Source organism: Triturus cristatus, chromosome 3_1 (genome assembly GCF_964204655.1).
Source record: "Triturus cristatus chromosome 3_1, aTriCri1.1, whole genome shotgun sequence".
Taxonomy (NCBI): Eukaryota; Metazoa; Chordata; class Amphibia; order Caudata; family Salamandridae; genus Triturus; species Triturus cristatus.
In genome coordinates, this window is record NC_140583.1 from 863,086,161 (window position 1) to 863,103,206 (window position 17,046).

The following is a 17,046-nucleotide window of genomic DNA, read 5'->3' on the forward strand; positions in this document are numbered from 1 at the left end:
CAGCACGGCCCTTAGCACTGGCTGATTCTCAGCTATTCGTTTTCCAACCCTCCGCCTGGGGCAGGACCCAACCAGGCCACCCTGGCTCACAGGCCACACCGCTCCGTACCACCAAGATGGGGCCCAGGATCTTGTTGCCACAGTTCTTACAGGCCCTTACGTCCAATTTAGGCCGCAGTTGGGCCGCTTCCTCTTGGCCTCCGCTCCGGACAGCCGCAGTCAGTCGACGTCCTCCATTTAGGGTGGGCGTGGGGCGGGAAGGGGTCGCCTGTGTCACAGCTTATCAGCTGCGCACCCCGGTTGCAGATCAAGTCTTGGCCCGTGGTGAATCAGGGCCCAGGATCCGGCGGGCTGGGCCCTAATGGGTCCTTAATGCACCCTCTGGCCGCAGTGGGTGGTGTCGTTGTGTCCGCCACTCTTTAGGGGCAAGGCGCAGGAAGGTGTCGCTAGCACATCGGTGGTGCGGCCCAGAGCACTTGCTATTTCTGGGGCCACATCTCTCAGCTCAGGCCCCTCTCTCGATCTCCGTACCACTCCAAGGCACTGCTCGAGGGGGGCTCTGCTCCGCCTTGACAATCCAGCCGCCTCCGGGGCGGCGGCCACATGTAATCAGCCACCGCTTGTTCTCCGGACACTTCAACAGTACAGGAAGGCTCCCAGGACTGATCCGACCCCGCGAGCCACCATCTTGATTTTGTCTCCCTTGATCGGCCCCAAATTCAGAGACCCTTAGGTTTCAGGTGCCTAAAGGGCTCCCACCAATAGTCAATGAGGGGAAGCCCCCCAGGACCGCACTCCGGGGTGAAATCAAAACGTGGTGCAGCTGGATTAAGCTTAGGATTCAGAACTCCGGCGGGAGCTCGTGCTCAGTATGTCTTACCTGGCCATGAGCTAGGCCACGCCCCTAATGTTGTATTGTTATGTACTTTTTGATTGTTCTCACTCTTTTAATGGTATATTGCTTATCCTCCTTTGACTTTGTTTGACCTACACATATCCTTGCTTGTAGCTGTAATTACCTTGTAAAGCGCTCTGTTACCTTCGGGTATAGCTAGCGATAAATAAAACTCAAAAATAAATAAATAAATCTATGTGTATCATTTTGCACAAGATTGTGTTTCACGTCCCATACAACATGTACCATAGCTGTTGGAATCTCAAGAACTGTGTGCAAATCAGTAGATATGATAGCAGAGGTGCATTGGATGATAGCCACATCGTCTGATATAGGTTGTTCAACAGGTCACTTGGCCACCTGGATTTTATTGTTAGCATGGCTACTTGCATTAGTAGTACAGACACCAGCGACTGGATAGCAGATAATTTGCAGGGATATTATTTGCATTGTATGCAAGTGATCACAGATGATCTATGCCTTTCTTGCACCTTCTGACCATTTAAGACGCCAAACCTTAACGGGTTATGTGTACCAGTCTCCTCTGTCATTAATTCTTTCCCTTGCTTTTCCGGAACTGCTAAATCTTTTTTTGCCCAGTTGTCAAGCACAGTTGGAATCCTTTTTTTTACCTTAATAGCAAGTTCACGTAAACTTTTGTTTCTTGCTCGCCTACTCAGTGCTGCTGGATTCTTGCTCTTTGACTTTGCTATGTCAACTATTAACAGCTGCTCAAAAGGTTGTTACAGAATATGACATAGCTGCAGAATCTAGGAACTGGGGTAGATAGAGGTCGAAATAGAAATTCTTTCTTTGTGTTTACACTTTTTTTTTACTTTGAGGCCAACATTGATCAACATAATTTATCTTTGTTTCTTTTTGAGAGTAACAAACCATTACATTAGTCCAACAGCCATTATACCAGCAATATGAGTTTCACGTAATCATCTCTTACTATCATTTTATGTAATGTTACAATGGCATTTCTGTTGCATTCAGTTTTTGCGCTTGTCCATTTGTCATCTCTCGCTTTTGTCTTAGGTGTCACTTCACAATGGGAGAGGGGGGTTTAAGAATCCTTTATATCATTTTGTTGGTCTGCTTTGTACAAGTCACCCCAATGATGTTCTAATTCAGTCAGTACTGTTTCCCATAAATCACCCAGTTTATTTCTCTTTTTAGATCTCCGCTATCCGTGTTCTATCCCTTGGCTTAGATGTTGCCCATCTCCTACCATTTTTTTGGGGGGGGAGTTTTATATAGCGATATGCTTTGAGTACCAATTGCTTTAGAGACGGACACATTCATTTTGTTGAGCACGGGGAAGATTAAGTGATTGGTCCAGAATCACAGGATGATGAGCGTCCCTGCTGAGACTCAAACCTGAGTCCCCAGCTTTGAGGTCGACCGCTCTAGCCATTAGGCCACATCCGCTCCACTGGTAAATTTCAGCATCACTCTCATTTTCTTTGATGCCATTTGTCATGGCATGAGAGCATCCATAGCGTATGGACCAAGTACATGTCTCCTTACACTGCTCACAGTTTGCAGGGCAATTTTTTTCTTTGTTTTCAAACTCTCCATAGCAGTAATTATATTTTCGGGCCATCTCCCCTGGTACACATACCACTAAAATCAGACCCTCCCCCCAGGATTTTTCAGCTTTGAATGTCAAATTTTGTTAGCCAAAAAGCTGAATTTGCAGCCCAAAAGCTCAAAATTCGCTGTATTTTTGCAGTGGGCAAAAAAATGTGCCTGCCACAAAATACTTAAGGCCAGTGCTTTGTCACTGCTGGAGACTGTGCTATATCACATTCACATTCTGTAACTTTGCAGAGCCTCCAGCAGCACAGCGCCTAGAACCAGAGGGTGTCTGATGCCAAATAGAGTAGACTACAATTTGAAACCTGCTCTTTTTGGCATCACACAACTGTGTGGGAAGGGCAGCGTGGGCCAGCAGAGTCTGCAGGGGGCATACAAATGTGTGAGGCAGGCTGCAGGCTAGTCGCACAGGAGAGTGCAATGTGCATTTCAAAGGCAGGCGCCAGAGGCATTTAACACCTCTGCTTCCTGCTAGCCTGTTGCTCACCCTCCCTTTACTGCCTCAGGGCCAGCACAGAGCTGGTAAAGAGAGGGTGAACACAAGTTTTTTTTAAAAACATATTTTGCGGGCACTTTTGTAAAAATTGAGGAATTTTTACAAAAGTGCTGGGGGGGTCTGAAAAATGCATGCATGTGTACATAAGTGAATACATTTCTTTAAAACTTGTTAAATCAAGAACAGCACTTATTATTTTTTTTTTTGCACAATCTGATGGTATTGGAGCGCTTATTTTGTCCTCCATCTTGCCATAGTGCTAACACCAGCTGATGGTACTGGAGAGCCTTAAGTGCTCACCAGTTACATAACAAAAAATGACACATTCATTGTTGTAGGCGGGGGAAACATAAGTGATTTGCCCAGAATCGCAAATTGTTCAGCCGACCCCGAGACTCGAACCTGATTCCCCAGTTCTCCTGTCAGCAGCTCTGGCTGTTACACCACATCCTCGCTTCACTTCAAAGCTCAATTGTTTCGCACTATAACTTGCGATTTCTTCAGCATGAACCCGTCAACACCAAACAATCGTTGGTAAATACAGTAGATCTCAGCAATGCCAGAGCTATTGGCCTTGTCAATGTGCCATGTTGGCCGAAAATCACTGAAAAAAGTGCTATGATGTGGTCAGCGCAAGCCACGGCATATAACCGTTTTGTGTTAGAAGGGGCAAGACAATAAACTCAACATGGGGGGGTGAAGAGACTCAGCATCAGCTCAACATCCTGTGACTCTGGGATTTCAGTATCTTTCATCTGCACATACCAGTGCGGCTTCAATTGAGGTTACCAGTTGCCCATACTAGATTCTATATGCTGTACTTGTGCTGCTCCTACAGATCAAGAAAAGGATACAAACGTAATTCATAGATGCTTTTATATGTATTTTACTCATCTGCTACATTTAATTTTATTTTATAAACCACCTGAATAGGAATCGCGGAGCAAGTGCTTTGCTACTTTAACGGCATCCAAGCGGTTACAAGGGCACGCTTTCACCCATCCTGAAAACATGCATTCATTAAAACATATGAGTAGGTAGCACCCCTTGGCATCTGGATAAAATCCAACTGAAGGTGCACAAAGGGGCCCTAAGGGGGAGGAGGAGCCATGCAGCTGCCCTTAACACCCTTTCCAGCATTGTGAGATTGATTAGGCTGGGGAAGAAAAGAAGGGTGCTGCTGCAGTAACTTCATCCCTGCTGGCGAGCTACTCTCAGATTGAGGAGTAGGAATATTGTTGCAACCACACACCCAATGCCGTCTCTCCATAGCCCCTCAGCATTTCAACTTGAGCAAAAACTGTCCTTCCCTTTTTGGAGGCTTGCTCCTAAAATTCCGGCAAATATTTCAGTGACACATTGTAAACAGATGAGTTCTGACAATACACACAGTAACATCAGCGGTTTCAGACAAAGCAGCATTTTTGGCGGCAGAATCTGATATGCTGTTACCCCTGGAGCCATAATTGTTAGGATGCTTGTGTGCAGCACATTTTACCACACCACCTTCTAGGATAATTGTTGTGCATTCAGAGCTATTTATCATACTGCCCATTCTTAATTGCGGGTTCATGCAGAAGTTAAGAATCCCTTTTGCATCCAGAGGACACCAAAGTCATGCGTCACTCCAAACACATACTTTGAGCCCGTGTACAGTCATACATTTTTATTTGACTAGATCATATGCTCTGGTGAGAGCAACAAGCTCTGGTATTTGAGCAGATGTCACATTTGGCAAAAAACAACTTTCCACAATTTGATACATGGTACATACAGCATAACCAGCAACTAGGACACCATCATTATTTGTGAGACATCATACACCAACAAAATACATCAGCTCATAGTTAAAAATAAAACAACACATTGTCAGGTTATATTGGCAATAACGAGGCGACAGTCATGGGGATACCCTCCTCACCTGCGTTTGCAGTGTTTAGGGCTAGACACCATGCCAAGATGATATGAGAAGAAACCCACATTAAAATCTAATACCTGGGATAGTTGGAATGTAGAGAGGTGCTGTTATTTTGTAATGAGGAGGAGAGCGACAACAGTACTTCGTACCACAACAGTTAAGGAGAAGTCAACACAGTTTGCCACTACAGACTGTTAACATGAAGAGAGCTAAGCTGCAACTGGGTCTAAATTTGATGAATACTTGGCTATGGACTTTTTCTGATCTCCATGACTCTGAACCAAAACTCAAAGTGTGTACGTTCATGACAGTACACAGTAAAAGGTTTGGCATAATCAGAGAGCCCTAGAGCTGGCGCAGAAATCATCACTTGTTTGGGGGGCGCTAGAGGGCGCGCAACCAAGATGGCCGCACAAATGTGAGGCTCTGGCGGCCCGGTGCCTTATTTAACATTTATCCTACACAAGACGTTATCTGACTGCCTGGAGACTCGTTGCATCGATGGGTCGGCACTGCCTGCAGACTCGCTGCGACTTGTGGAGCTTAGGGGCGGATTGTGTCCCAGCGCGGACCTCGAGAACATCCGCCCGTGAGAGCGGACGGAGAGCTGCTCACGTGAAGACTAGGCCGGTGCCAAGGAAAACTGCGGGCGGCGGCATACCTGGGGTGAGTCCCCTTCACCGGCCGTGGCTTCGGCGGGTGAGGAATCGGCCCGCGCTGCGGTGAAGTGGGAAAGGTGGGCGGAGTGACTGCCGGAGGTGCTGGGAGGTGACGGAGCCCGGAGGCCTGCCGGGCTTCGGCCGTGGTCCGACGCCGAGTGGGCGCTGCCTGCATCTGTGGCTCGTGCCGGTGGCAGCGGTAGCGGGACACTTGCTTCAGTAAGAGGCCTGGGGGGAGATGTTGCTCCCCCCCCCTTTGTGGGGATCCACGTGAAGGCGGTGAGTGGTGGCGTTAGGGGCATCCCGTAAAAGAAGCGGAGCAGCGGTGGGGGTTGCGGCGCCCCCCTCATTCACCATGGAGCCCGCCGGGCCCGAAACCGGGGAAGTGGATCATCAGCGGGCAGACACTGGCAGGGCAGAGGGGCCCACCTTTTTTATACTGAGGCGTGGCGTGTGTGCTGCTTTAGCACTGGACTTTGGGGTTTTCTCCCTGGAGGCCCACTGTGTGCAGCTGAACTGCTGGGTATTGCCTGGCTGCTGGTGCCTTTGTCTGGGACGCCGCGTGGGTCTCTGGACTGCCCGGCGGGGAAGGGGGTAGCGGATGCCCCACTGGCCGCACTAGTGTCCGGGTGACCAAAGGAGTGGAGGAGGTTGAAAGTGGAGCCCGGGGAGACGGAGCGCGCGGCGGCCCGAATCCATCCCTGGCACTGAGAGTTGAGTACGAAGTCCTCGGGGGCTTGCGGACCGGGGGGTGTGAGAGAGCAGAGGTGGGGGCCCCGGGGTGCGACGGGCTGTCTCCCCCTCCCCCCCCTGGGCTTGGCAGACGGAGGTTGGCCCGCAGTAGAAGCTAAGCGTGAGGAACTTCGATTTTCGATCACGATCGAATCGACCCGCCATTTTGTGGCCCGCCGCCATTTTGTGTTGCCATCACTCAGGCAGCACGGCGAACAAAGTCTATTCTGCTTTTTCTGTAGCCTGGTGTCGAAATACGCCTTCGAACCTCTATTTGCAAAGCTGGTGTTAGAACTAGCCGAGTACACTAATCCCTGTCTGGCTTTTCTAATCCCTGTCTCAACTATCTGTTGGCTCACACTATTCTTTCCTGACCTTATCTCATAGACTGGCCTTCACTGTCTCCTGCTAGCATTCTCTCATTTCACGACTGTCCTCCAACACACACAAACGTATCTCGCCACCTGCAAGTTAGTTATGAATCTGTTAATAAATTAGTTTGAGGGTGGGGTGACGAACATAGTTGGAGGAGAGGTCTCTTCGAGTCATCCGACACTTCTGTTTTCGAACCTTTCTTATTCGTTCCGCCTTGTTTTCCAACTTTCCTTATTGGCTCTTTCTTGTATGCTCAGGGAGTGCATTTAATCAATGAGTATGAACATTGTACGGTATTTAACCCTGTGCGCCACAGAGTGAAGTGGCAGTCTCCTGAGAACCTACTCTGTGTACTTCTAGGATAACTATACTAGCTGCAGCTAAATAAATCTGATCTTCAAACGCCGACAGAGTGTCCCGTGTCTCTGTGTAGAGAAGCAGGTGAACTCCGGAGACTTTGGGCGTACCCTGCGCCGCCAGGCCCAAAAGGTTCTGGTTCTTCAACTGGCGCCCAACGTGGGGCGGCTTCAGTGGTACCGGTTCTGCTCGAAGGTCGTGAGGAACCCCGCAAGAAAATTCCGGAGGGTTCGCGAGCCACACTAAATGACCCCTGTATGTCGAAAGTGGTCCGAAGGTCTTTTGCAGCGCGGTTACTCCTTCCTGACAGCTACTGACGACCGCTGCCCTGACTGTCGCCCTGCTTTGGCCCTTCCTTTGATGATGTATGGTAAGGCGAGACGATAAACGGGCCTCTGTTGGTGGAAGAAGACGTCCTTAGTTAAGTATTTTCGTGGGTCGCGCCCACAAGTTTGGTTCTTTGATTGATTTCTTTGGGTACTTAGATTTATCTTTTGCAAATAGATAAAGCCAAGGGTAAGTGCATTTGTGATGCGTAAACTGAGTTTTACTCCCTTGAAGTTTGTGAACAGACAGGAAAAATCTTGAGATGCCTGGCTAAGTTTGGAAGAATTTGTTGTCTTGGTTGTAATAGGGATTCCCGACTTGAGGACTCATGTCCGATTCCTTCGGTTGGAACTCCCACATATGAGCTCTATTCAAAACATGGTATCGGCCCCATTGCCTTTAACGAGACATGGACTCGATACACGAAGAAAGATGGTGTTCTAAAATGGCCGGAAAATGGTAGTTTTGATCCTGATGTGCTAGGTAATTTGGAAGCAGTTTTATTCAAAAGAAAAGCCCGGCCGGCAATGTTTGACTCTTTCCTCCTTTGGCGTAAGGAAGCCAAACAGAAAGAAATTAAACAAGCAAAACGAGATAGGAAAGCAGAGGGTATGACAATTATACAGGCTGCCCAACAGTTCAAAAATGATGAAATTGATAATGCGGCTGAAATTTCAGAAAGACAACATTGTATGGCGATAGATAAATGCTATCCGGTGTTGCCTGTTTCTCCTTCTGATAATAAGAAAGATATAGAAGAAGATCCCCTAATGTCCCATTTATTAAGGTTGCCTCCGCCCTATGAGCAAAGTGCCAATGTACCCCAGCCGTTACAGCCTGTTCAGCCGCCAGTGGTACTTCCGCCTGTTCCGGCTCTTCAGCATTTGCCTCCTCCAGTATTACCGCCCTTGCCGGTTCCACCGTTAGTCTCAACTTCTTTGCCCTCATCTCCTGATCTTAGATCTCCTTTGCCTTCTGCTCCTCCTGCAGTTATCCATTCTTCTCCTGTCAGTTCCCCTAATACTCTGTCTCCAATTCTTATGTCTAATTCTCCGTCTGTGCGTAAGCATCTCACAGACTCTGTCACTAGTATTCTATCTCCTTTCTTTGAAGCTTTAAATGTGTCTCCGGCTTTTGTTCGAAGACAATCTCGTAGTCAGTTCCCAGATTTTGAGGAACGAGAGAAGTTAGACTCTCTTGCACGAAAATGGATCAAGAAGGGTCCACAATACAGTGTGCTTGATATTATGCCTACCTTTTTGCAATGGAATGCGCCTACGCAAAGATACGTTTTTAATGTAATGTGCGACACTCTCATTAAAGAATGGGAAGATGTGAGTTCGAGTCCGATCCCACAAGATCTGTTAAATGTTCAGACTGATTTTGAAAAAGGACTTATTGTGGGTTCTAAGGTTGAGGAAGCTGTAAGGACGCTTATCTCTTATAGATCCTTATTGTTTTCTCAGATTTTCCTTGATTCCGATCCGTCGGTTAGACTGACATCGAAAAATTACCCTATGAGAGAGGTTCTTCCAGAATGGAAGGAAGAGGTTGCGGCAGTAGGTGCTAATGCAGCTATCCCTGCTCATTTCCAACGTATATGGGTACATGTCCCTTGGAAGAGATCTGAAGTTTTGGCCCTTAAGCAGACTCTACCAGATCCTCGTAAGAACCCTGCAGGTTATTATAAAGAATTATCGCAGACAGTTGATGCTTGTATTATGAACCTAGCAGGTATTGACATGCTAATGGGAAATGTAGTCCCACAGACAATATGGGCTAAAATTCGTAGAGAGGATCACGCGCAGGAACTAGGTGCTACTTGGGATGTTATAACTAATACAGATAGAGACCAAGTGGGTGGCGCAAAGCCTGACGCTCTGATCTCGGAACTCCCTGGTAGAATCATTACGTTAATGAAAAATATGATGCCTGCATTGAGAGTTAACTGGGATAAACTAGCAGCATGCAAACAAAAGAAAGATGAAAGTGTCTCTGACTTCTTTACTCGTTTCGAGGAGACATTTATCGACCACAGTGGTCAAGATATGGCTACAGAGGGTGGACAGCAATTATTCGTGGACAAATTTGTATTCAATTTGCTTCCCGAGCTGTCACATAAATTAAAAGATTCAGAAAGTTCATGGGCTGTTTCTTCTTCTGCCCAGATATTGGCTACTGCACAATATTACGAAAACAGAGATAAGGAAGAAAAAGAAAAGCAAGAGAAAAAGACAAAAGAATTAAAAACGAAGGTTCTCTTGCAACAAGCCTATCCGCCACGTTATGCTCAGCCTCGAATTCAGCAGCCTCCGCAGTTTCAGAGGTTGTATCAAAAACCTGAGCCATACAATCCGCGACCTTTGTTAGGTCCTAATCAATGTGCCTATTGTAGAGAGGAAGATCATTTTAAGAATAGTTGTCCGGTTTTATTGCAGCGCAATGGAGCGTTACCTGCTCCACGAGGTCGTGCTGGCCTCCAGGCAGCAAACAGAGGTAGAGGTCGGGGTATGTTGACTCAAGAACGGCGTGCCCTACCTTCTCCCAATTCCATGAACTACTTTGATCAGCAAAATGTGAGGTCTGCACAGTATTACAATGAAGACCATTATGTTGAAGGCGAGAATGAGAGTCTTCATGCTAACTAGGACAGCCATGGACAAAGTAAGGGAGTTGTGCCAATCCCAGTAGATCAAAATGGACCTTATGTTAACGTCACTACAATGGGTGTTTCAGAGCCATTTCTTCTGGATACTGGAGCAATGAGAAGTTCTATCATTCATTCTAAACTCCCTAGGGCACCTTTGTCTGGCTTAACGAATGTTTCCGTAGGATTTTCTGGCGCCCCTGTTCGCAATCCAGTTTCTTGCCCTTTGCCTATTTCAGTTGGTCCTTATGATTTGGAAGCTCCACTTCTGTTAACGAATGGTTGCGGTGAGAATCTGTTGGGTCTAGACCTATTGGAAAGAATGCGTGCTACAATATATTGTTCTCCTTCTGGCGTACATCTTACTTTAGGACAGAAATTGGTCTCCCCAATGTATTTGTCCAAAGATCAGTTTCCTCCTGAATTACTTTCTCTTCCAACAGCACTTTGGGCCACGGGTCCGAACGATGTGGGTTGTCTTGAGATTCCACCTTATGTTGTCACTCTCAAGCCCAATGTTGAATTACCGCGCATCCCACAATATAGAATTTCTGCTGAAGGTGAGAAAGCGCTTTTGGGAATCATTCATGACTTGATTCAGAAGGGTGTGGTTGAAGAAACAAGAGGTAACACATACAATAGTCCTATTCTTCCTGTTCTTAAACGCACTGATCCTTCTCAGCCTCCTGTGTACAGTTTCGTAATTGATCTGCGAGAAGTAAACAAAATTGTGATTCCACAATTTCCTGTTGTTCCAGATATCACTGCTTTGTTGACAATGATACCTTCCACAGCAACTTGGTTTTCTGTTATCGATCTAAAAAATGCCTTCTTCAGTATTCCCATTGCAGAAGAGAGTAGGGACATTTTTGGTTTCTCTCTTGGAGGCCGAAGCTTCCGGTTTAAGCGCGCACCTCAAGGCTATTGTGAAAGTCCCTCCATTTACAGCCAAGCTTTAAAATGTCATCTTGATACTTTTCATTTGCCGTCTGGTGCTGCTCTTATCCAATATATGGATGACTTATTAGTCGCCGCCGATTCAGAAGATATCTGCAAAGATGTCACTGTTGCCTTGTTACGCCACTTGTTTAAACTGAATCACAAGGTATCACCTTCCAAACTACAATATGTTTGTCGAGAGGTTACCTATTTGGGTCATCTCCTATCAAAGGAGGGACGACGATTGACACCAGAACGAATACAGGCGATTGCGCGAATGTCTGTACCATCCACACAAAGGGAAGTACGTGCCTTTCTGGGTATTACTTCTTATTGTAGACAGTGGATCCCTAACTTCTCTCTAATTGCCAAACCTTTGTTGGCACTCACTTTAAAAGATATGCCTCACCCCCTTCCATGGACTGATGAGTGCCAAAAGAGTTTCACTGACTTACGTACCGCTCTGTGTTCTGCTCCTGTACTAGGCACCCCAGATTACACTAAGCCTTTTACGCTCTATGTTCATGAGAGAGAAGATTGTGCATTGTCAGTTTTAACACAGCAATTTGGAGACAAACAGCGGCCATGTGCCTATTTTTCGGCTACGTTAGATCCTGTAGCTAAAGCATTGCCTAGTTGTCTCAAAGCGACAGCAGCAGCAGCAATTTCTATCCGACAGTCTGCTGGAGTGGTGTTGGATAACATTCTCACTGTCATGGTGCCACATGCAATGGATACTTTGCTAAACAGAACGAAAACGCAGCATCTTACGAGTGCTCGTTTAACTGGTTACGAGCTGACACTTTTGGCTAGTCACGTACACATCAAACGATGTAATACCCTAAATCCAGCTACTTTGTTGCCCCTTCCAAATGAGGAAAGTGTTGAGGATCAGCATGATTGTTTCTTCCGTACTGAGGAAGAGACAAAAGGAAGAATTGACCTGAGAGACACACCGCTAGAGAATCCGGATGGAACTCTATGGGTAGATGGTTCTTGTTTTAAAATGCCTAATGGAGATACAGTTTCAGCCTATGCTGTAACTACCTTACATACGATTGTGGAAACTGCACGTATTAGACACAATTCAGCGCAAGCAGCAGAATTGATAGCATTAACAAGAGCTTGTGTATTATCGAGAGGGAAAAGAGTGAACGTATACACTGACAGCCAATACGCTTTTGGTGTAGCGTTCAACTTCGGGCGTCTCTGGAAGGAAAGGGGTTTTCTCACTTCACATGGCACCAAAATACAACATGGTCAGTTAGTGACTGATCTCCTTGAGTCACTTGCCTTACCCACCCAAATAGCGATTGTGAAACGTAGTGCACACAAAAAGATTACGGATGATGTTGGCCGGGGAAATGCATTTGCAGACGAAATAGCAAAGAAAACAGCGAGAGATTCAACGAGTCGAATGTATGTGGCAGGACCTGCGAATTGGGTCAGAGATAGAGGAATGTATGAGAATACAGTGGAAAGCGTAAAAGCGATTCAGAAAGAGGCTTCAGAGAGAGAGATAAGCAAGTGGGAAGAAAGTACGGGAATGTTAGATGAGATGGGTTGTTGGGTGGAATTATCTGAACATCAACGTTGGCTGTTACCAGATGCCTATGTTCTCCCAGTGGTTACTATGGCACATGGTCCAGCCCACTTAAGTGCAAAAGGCATTTGTAAACTTCTGGCTCCAGTGTGGCAGAATGAAAGTATCCCAAAATGTGCAGACAATGTAGTAAAGCACTGTATTGTTTGTTTAATGTACAACCCGGGAAAGGGAACCCCAACTCCAGCAGGTCACTTTGCTCCTCCGACATATCCATTTGAGGTGTTGCAAATCGATTACATTCATATGGAGCGATGCAACAACCTCAAATATGTTCTGGTGGTAGTATGTGCCTTCTCAAGATGGATAGAAGCATATCCTCTAAAAGATAACATAGCCCTATCTACAGCTAAAATCCTTCTAAAAGAATTCTTCCCCCAGGTTTGGTTTGCCGCGCATTGTCTGGAGTGACAATGGGAGCGAATTTGTTGGCCAAGTCATGCAGATAGTTTGTGCAGGTCTTGGTATTAAGCAAAAGTTCCACGCGGCAAATCACCCACAGTCAGCGGGTTTAGTAGAATGTTACAACGGAACCTTGAAATTAAAGTTAGCAAAGGTTCAAGCAAGTACAGGACTCAATTGGCCCGATGCTTTGCCGTTAGCTCTGCTATCCACCAGAACTGCAGTACACTCTCGTTTGGGACTTAGCCCATACGAATTGGTGTTTGGCCGTCCGGCTAACGTATGGGGAATCCCTTGCCCTAACAAATTCTCAGACTTGCCATATCCAATGTTGATTGACTATCTGCATGACCTTACGACTAAATTGCGTGTTCTCCATCAACAGGTTCAGAGTGCTTTCCCGGAGGCTTCCACAGACCCAGGTCATTCCATCCGACCAGGTGACTGGGTCTGCGTAAAGAACTTTCAGAGGTCCAGCAATTTGGAGCCCAGATGGCGGGAGCCCCGGATGGTCTTGTTGACCACGAGAATAGCAGTTAAAGTCGAAGGAAAGAAAAATTGGATTCACGGTGTGCATTGCAAGAAAGTGCCTTTGCCATTGCCTTTTGATCAGTGGGTTCGCAGAGGTGTTGGTGACTGTGAAAGTGAAAGAGTTCCACGATTCGTACCTTTTAGTGATGCACACCTGAATGGGACACTGTCTGAGAAAGAGGACGACGACATTTTACAGGAAGCAATTCCATCACATCGTCGCTTGGATACGACTGAACCACGAACATTATTCCAAGACCAGAATGTTCCGGGGAAGGAGCGATAAAATTTAAGACCCAGACGAAAGAACATTTAAGACTCTTCTCCCTTGTGTAGTATTCTGTCCCGGTTGCAGGGTCACGGTAGGAGTCTAAGTCACGACCTGAGTAGTGCCAATAGGTCTGCAGGATCTTCAGTGTCATAGGACGGTGGAGCATCGTGACTTTAGTGATTGAGGAAGATTGCCGTGAGCATCCATTAGTAAGATGGAAACTACACTAGGTAATAAAGAAAGGAAAGAAGAAATGAAGAAAGCATCCTGTAAAATAATGTACAGTTGTTTCAGCATAACTTTATGTGTTATTATATCATTATGTATTGTTTTGGCGTTTATTAGTTGGATAATTTATGCTTTGCAGCCAAAAGATGCCTCCCCTTCTTCTTCTCTGCCTTCTTCTACTATCTCACCACACTTCTTTCATACCCTTCCTCCACATGAACTTGTCAGAAGAACCGAATATTATAACAATTCCTTTATCCAGCTATTACATCAGCACCAATTAGTGGTTAATACAACTGATTGTTGGGTGTGTGGTCTTATGCCACATACCACAGAGAAAGGAAGGCCATATCTAGTTCTTCCTTTTTCTTATGAGGGTTCTGCTTGGGCTTACTTCGTCATCTTCTCCAATGCTTATCAAAGCAAATTTAGACGATCTGTTAGTTCACATATTAATTATCCGGACTTTAGTCATAGTTCTTTGATTAAGGGTATGGTAGCTATGGCTAAAATCATGGAAAACAGTAAAATCTCAATTGACGAAAGAAAAGCATACACTAATTGGAACGTCACCCAATATATGTCTAGTCTTAGTAGTAAAGTTGGAAAAGGAAAGTCCTCGCCGATTTGGACTATACCACTTCAGGGTAACTTCTGCTTACAGATAAATGATCGCTCTTCTGACACTACACAAAGGAATAACTGCTCCTATACGTATGTTAGTTCCTCTCAGAACTCACCTCCTCTAGTGCCGTCTCAAGGCACCTATTTCATCTGCTATAATAGAGCTTATCCTTGGTTACCAACGGGTTTCTCTGGTACTTGTTATATAGCCTTTCTTCTTCCCCCTACTTACACTGCTTCCGCAAATCATCACAGAACCCGATACGGCAGAGGGATTATTGATTCAAAGAACACAGCAGGACAAGAAGGAGGAGATTTCCTTAAAGGTTTTCTTCCCTTCTGGGGTCCAATGGCTAACAGCGGAAATATAAGGCAACTGGTCCGTGTCCTAGAGACTACAATAGACATCACTGTAGGAGCCTTAAGTAACATCACGGCAGAACTACAGGCGGATCGTCTCATGACATTACAAAATCGAGTTGCCTTAAACTTTGTTCTTGGCGATCGTGGTGGAGTATACAAATTGATTGGGTCAAGTTGCTGTATTTTCATACCTAATGACGCTCCGACAGTATACCAAGCTATCTCCAAGTTGCACATAATCTCTGAGTCTATTCATCAGGACGAAGGAGATTGGTCTTTAACGGAATGGTTTTGGGGACTACTGTCTAAATGGGGTTGGAAAGCATTGACGTTTCTTGGTATAATCTTGACCGTTATTTTCTCCTGTTGCCTTTGCATGCACTGTGGTCCCGCTATCTGTGACCTTTGTGCTACTATGTGCATCCCAAAACCCAAGCCACAAGTAACAGAAAACATAAGAATGATGTTACAGCAACAGCTCGATGACCTCATGGCCATTGACGTGGACTCAGATTAACATGAGTCTATGTTGCCTGAGTTCTGGCAAAAGGAGGGTCTGAGGAACTTCGATTTTCGATCACGATCGAATCGACCCGCCATTTTGTGGCCCGCCGCCATTTTGTGTTGCCATCACTCAGGCAGCACGGCGAACAAAGTCTATTCTGCTTTTTCTGTAGCATGGAGTCGAAATACGCCTTCGGCCTCTATTTGCAAAGCTGGTGTTAGAACTAGCCGAGTACACTAATCCCTGTCTGACTTTTCTAATCCCTGTCTCAACTATCTGTTGGCTCACACTATTCTTTCCTGACCTTATCTTATCGACTGGCCTTCACTGTCTTTGCTAGCATTCTCTCGTTTCATGACTGTCCTCCAACACACACAAACGTATCTCGCCACCTGCAAGTTAGTTATGAATCTGTTAATAAATTAGTTTGAGGGTGGGGTGACGAACATAGTTGGAGGAGAGGTCTCTTTGAGTCATCCGACACTTCTGTTTTCGAACCTTTCTTATTGGTTCCGCCTTGTTTTCCAACTTTCCTTATTGGCTCTTTCTTGTATGCTCTGGGAGTGCATTTAATCAATGATTATGAACATTGTACGGTATTTAACCCTGTGCGCCACAGAGTGAAGTGGCAGTCCCCTGAGAACCTACTCTGTGTACTTCTAGGATAACTGTACTAGCTGCAGCTAAATAAATCTGATCTTCTAACGCCGACAGAGTGTCCCGTGTCTCTGTGTAGCGAAGCAGGTGAACTCCGGAGACTTTGGGCGTACCCTGCGCCCACCAGGCCCAAAAGGTTCTGGTTCTTCAAGCGCCCCTCGCGGACATGGGCAAATCAGGCAACAAGCAGCCCAAGTGAATTTCGAGGCGGCGAAGAAACCTCCCCAGGTGTTGCCAGAGGACCGTGACATCGACGGGGTGCGGTGGCCCAAGGGGGGGCTGCGGCCCCGAATTCGGACGTGCAAAGTATATTGCAGGAGGTGCTGCAGGGATTCGCTACCATTGTTGACAAGGTGGACAGGATGTCAACTCGAATGGACGCCATAGCATACAAACTGGAGGGGCATGATGACTGTTTAAAGGAAGCGGAGCGGCGGATCTCCGATGCAGAGGACACAACGGCCAGCCACACGATGCAGCTGGCCCAAATGGACAAGCTTCTCAAAATCATTGCTGCAAAAAATGAGGACTTGGAAGCGTGCATACTCGCGTAATGGGTATTCCCGAATCCACCAAAATAGGGAAAATGGAGGAGTATGTAGAGAAAATGCTGACCTTTGCTATTGGAGCTGAGTCCTTTTCCAGTCAGTTCATTGTGGAGCGTGCTCACTGAGCCCTGGGACCTCGGCCTCCGCCCGGCAGCGTACCAAGACCCATCATAGCGCGCCTACTGAACTACAGGGACAGAGATGTGGCGCTAAGGGCAGCAAGAAACAAGCAACCGTTATCTTTTGAAGGGAATACATTCACCATCTTCCCGGATTTTACGCCGTTGGTTCAGGAGGAGCGACGCAAGTTTATGGAGGTGAAGGCCAAATTGCGAAGTGCACAGATCGACTATGCGTTACTCTATCC